The 5,000-nt window shown below is 38.5% G+C and overlaps 1 protein-coding gene across 1 annotated transcript in view; it reads left to right on the plus strand.

The window, feature by feature from the left end:
* The window catches only part of LOC137639457 (DNA ligase 1-like), a 60,708-nt gene that overhangs the window by 37,126 nt on the left and 18,582 nt on the right, over positions 1 to 5,000 (plus strand). The window lies entirely within an intron of this gene.

The raw sequence follows: 5,000 nt of genomic DNA on the forward strand, positions 1-5,000 counted from the left end.
ATATATATATATATATATATATATATATATATATATATATATATAATGTGATATAATATAGTATATAAATAATATATATATATATATATACATATATATATATATATATATATATATATATATATATATATATATATATATGTATGTATATATATATAAATACAATATATATATATATATATATATATATATATATATATATATATATATATATATATACCTAGATACTTGATCTTTTATACAGAGGAAAATCTCTCTCTCTCTCCTCTCTCTCTCTCTCTCTCTCTCTCTCTCTCTCTCTCGTGCAAACATCATAATAGCGCAATGTACTTGGCTCATAACGTTGGAGGAAACGGGACTCCTAAAATAGGCTGAGTTCCCCACCCCCCCCCCCCACAAAGCTCACTCCCCAGGCCACGCCCCCCAGCCTACCCCCAGCAAGGGGTTCTGCCCCCCTGCATTATTTCAAAATGATGAAATGATGGAAGCAAACACTCCAGCTTAGAGTTAATCCCGGAGACATTGTTGACTTATATATCTGAGTGTCTGTTGTCAGAGCATCTTAATTTTTTATAATACATTTGATTAAATGGAAGAATCATTTTCTCTTGCTAGATTTGGATAATCAGGTAGACGAGGCTAGAGAAAAGAGCTTCGTGTTTTAGATGATAATAATAATAATAATAGTAATAATAATGATAATAATAATAATAATAATAGCAAGAAAAATAATAATAATAATAATAATAATAATAATAATAATAATATTGATAATAATAATAATAATAATAATCTCACTCAGGTAGATGTAATTTTCAATGAAACCTACATGAAAGAAAGTTTACTTCCGAGTAATAATAATAATAATAAGAATAAGAATAATAATAATAATAATAATAATATTCCGTGTCTATCAAGACAAATAAGAATATCACCGTAAACTTGACCTTATACTGTCTAATAATAATAATAATAATAATAATAATAATAATATGATGTTCATGTGTTGTACCAGTCAACAGCGTCCTTCCTTCACTCTCAGACGCAAACTCATAAAGTAAAAGAAGCTAAGAAGAGGGTCACTTAAATAAACATTAAACTATAGTCATTTTTTTTTTTAGTGAGGCAGATTTGCACCGACTCGCAGGGGTGCCCTTTCAGCTCCGTAAAGTTCCCTGATCGCTGATTGGTTGGACGAGATCATTCTAACCAATCATATAGCAGGAAACCTTTCCGAGCTAAAAGGGCACCCCTGCGAGTCGGTGCAAATGCGTCTCGTTAAAAAAAATTGTGTATAATTATCCCTTTTTCGGACGTTTGTCCCTAACTTTACTATTTTTTTTAATGAGGCGTATTTGCACTGACTTGCAAGGGTGCCCTTTTAGCTCGGAAAAGTTTCCTGCTATCTGATTGGTTAGAATTATCTCGTCCAACCAATCAGCGATCATGAAACTTTTCCGAGCTAAAAGAGCACCCCTGCGAGTCGGTGTAAATCTGCCTCACTAAAAAGAATTGACTATAGTTTACCCCGTAAACAGGGTTGTGGTGGTCTGGTGGTAGCGTCCTTGCCTGGTGATTACCAGGGGTTCGAGTCCCGCTCAAACTCGTTAGTTCATTTGGTCACTGCAACCTCACTATCCTTGTGAGCTAAGGATAGGGGGTTTGGGGGAGTCTATATGTCTATCTGCTGAGTCATCAGCAGCCATTGCCTGGCCCTTCTTGGTCTTGGCTTGTTTGGAGAAGGGGCTTGGGTGCTGATCATATGTATATATGTTCAGTCTCTGGGGCATTGTCCTGCTTGATAGTGCAATGTCACTGTTCCTTGCCTCTGCCATTCATGAGTGGTCATTAAACCTTTACTCCAATTTTCACAAACTGATTCCTGAACCTTAAGTCATTCTTCCAATCATCTTTCATAGCAAAGCTGATTTTAAAGTTTAAAGGTGTCTGGTTTCAGTTCCAGATTCATTAGAATAGATGCTCACCAGAACGTCAGTTGGGCAAGTCCAACCCCCTAATGTTGTGCCAACCATAACAGTGACCTCCCCAGTAAAAATATTAAGTCATTCTTCTAATCAACTCTTCTTGTTTTAAAGTGTAAAGATGTCTGGATTCAGTCCTAGATTCATTAGAATAGATACTCACCAGAACGTCAGTTGGGTTAGCCCTACCCCCACTGTAGTGCCAACCATAACAGTGGCCTCCACAGTAAAAATTTCAAGTCATTCTTCCAATCAACTCTTCTTGTTTTAAAGTTTAAAGATGTCTGGTTTCAGTACCAGTTTCATCTGGATAGATACTCACCAGAACGTCAGTTGGGAAAGCCTAACCCACACTTTAGTGTCAACCACAGCTGTGGCCTAAACAATAAACAGTTTAAACTCACGCTCCCGGGCTGGGATCGATCTGCTGCCATGCAAATGCTAGGCAAACACGTCACCACTGTTTTAGTCAGGAGACTTAAAAAAATTTGGAATGTATTACGAAATTAAATGTAATTTCGGAATTACAGATTTATCTGTAAGATATTTATAGTTTTAATATACACATTCAAGTCACTTAAATTGATATATAACGATATATTATCATATTAAGTAAAAATACAACTGATAAGCAGTTTTCCTTTAAGCCATTTTTCATTTCAACGCTTTTCCAATGGCACGACAAATTACTTCATTTCTTCATTGCCAAACATTTATTTCTCTCTCTCTCTCTCTCTCTCTCTCTCTCTCTCTCTCTCTCTCTCTCTCTCTCTCTCTGCCTGTGTCTGTGCCTTCATACTCTCATAATTTTGCATGAAAACACTCGCTTACTTTCCTCAATTAGGAAGTTTTTCCATAATTATGTTCCCACTCTTTCTCTAATTCTTGAAGAAAGAAACACGCCACAACTTTGTTGTATCTAATTACTTCTGGTAACTCAGAGTTCAGAAAACAGCTGGAATGTGTGTGTACTCTCTCTCTCTCTCTCTCTCTCTCTCTCTCTCTCTCTCTCTCTCTCTCTCTCTCTCTCTCTCTCATAATGCTTATCTATCTACCTAGTTGTTTTCTCTCTCTCTCTCTCTCTCTCTCTCTCTCTCTCTCTCTCTCTCTCTCTCTCTCTCTCTCATAATGCTTATCTACCTACCTAGTTGTTTTCTCTCTCTCTCTCTCTCTCTCTCTCTCTCTCTCTCTCTCTCTCTCTCTCTCTCTCTCTCTCTCTCTCTCTCTTTTAACTATTTTTTTTAATATTCAATTTTTTCAGATTTTCCTTTTCATACTTTTCTCCTTTATATTTTCTGAAAAATTTTCATTTTTGAATGAAAATTTCTACTTAAGCTTTCTCTTACTTTCTATCTTTCCTTAGATCAGAGACATACTTAGAGTTTTCTTCTACTTTTGATGTACTTGAAGAAGACGTTATAACTACAATTAAAAAAAGTACATTATATTTACCGTATGTTGAAGACTGCTCAATTGCTAAACATCTTACCTGAAATGAAAGAAAAATAACATTATTGAAAGGTTTAAAGGCTGCACATAAATGGCAGAGGCAAGGGACAGGGACAGTACCATAGCTAAAACCAGGGAGGGCCAGGCAATGGCTGCTGATGACTCAGCAGGTAGACCTTAGCTAGCAGGACAATGCCCTAGATACTTACCATATATAAATATGATCAGCACCCAAGCCCTTCTCCGCATAAGCTAGGACCAGGGATAGACAGGCAATGGCTGCTGATGACTCAGCAGGTAGACCTTAGTTAGCAGGACAATGACCTAGAGACTGACCCTATATACACATGTTCTTCCCCAAGCCCCCTCTCCCCTCAAGCTAGGACCAGGGAGGGCCGTGCAATGGCTGCTGATGACTCAACAGGTAGACCTTAGCTAGCAGGACAGTGCCCTAGAGACTGACCATATATAGATATGATCAGCACCTAAGCCCCCCTTTCCACCCAAGCTAGGACCATGGAGGGCCGTGCAATGGGTACTGATGACTCAGCAGGTAGACCTATAGGCTCCCCCAAACAACCCATCTTTAGCTCACAAGGATGGTGAGGTTGCAGACACTACAAGAAACTATCGAGCTTAAGCTGAACTCGAACCCCGGGCTGGCTATCGCCAGGCACTGGCATTTCCAAAGACAAATCAGCTTATGAATTATAAAACCTTTAGCACACACAAAAAAAAAAAAAAAAAAAAAAAAAAAAAAAAAAAAATTCACAGAGGCAAAGTGTTACAGACTCGATTTGATTAAGTACATATATCACTTCCGAATTCTGTACCGCAACAATTTACAAATAATGGTAAAATCAATCCACCACACAGCCCTTGATAATGCCAGATACAACACCATGAATTACCTTTAAAACAGAATACATGAGAGAAACGCGAGCCAGGTCCCTCGTCTGACATTTGAAGCCTGGCTTTTTTTTTATTACGTCCCTCAATAAATCAACTTAACCTTCTTTACCACACCAGAAATAAACAGATACAACTACGCGAAGGGAAATTGTAAGGGGACTTTTTAAACGCTCTGGATAAAGGGGAAAAGACCATCACGGCGGAAGGAAAAGAGAGATAAAAACAGGGGGATAAAAGCCCATGTGGTTCCCCTAAATGCAAAAGCTATTTAATGGCTTTCATTTCTGCAGGTAAAGGAATGACGTGGCTTATAACGGCCCCTCTCTTTTTTCCCCTGCTGGGAATGGAAAGGGGGAAACACACAGGGTCATCTCCTGATGGGAGATTATGACGAAGTGCCTTCCCCAATTGTTGGGGAGGATGAGGATATGGATCCTCAAAAGGGGAAGGTCTTTCCCTTTCTCTCTCTCTCTCTTTCCCCTTTGGGCCCACCCGCTGCGAAGTGGATGGAAGGACTTAGCCCCAGGGAATGGGAGTTCAGGAAAAGCTCAGAGGGAAAGGAGCGAAGCTTGCTTGCTCTAAGGAAAGAGTTGCAGCCTTGTTTTATCATTTGGATCTGGTCTTGATCTTGCAATTGTTCTTCTTGCAATAGTTCTA

This window comes from Palaemon carinicauda, chromosome 4 (genome assembly GCF_036898095.1).
Source record: "Palaemon carinicauda isolate YSFRI2023 chromosome 4, ASM3689809v2, whole genome shotgun sequence".
NCBI lineage: Eukaryota > Metazoa > Arthropoda > Malacostraca > Decapoda > Palaemonidae > Palaemon > Palaemon carinicauda.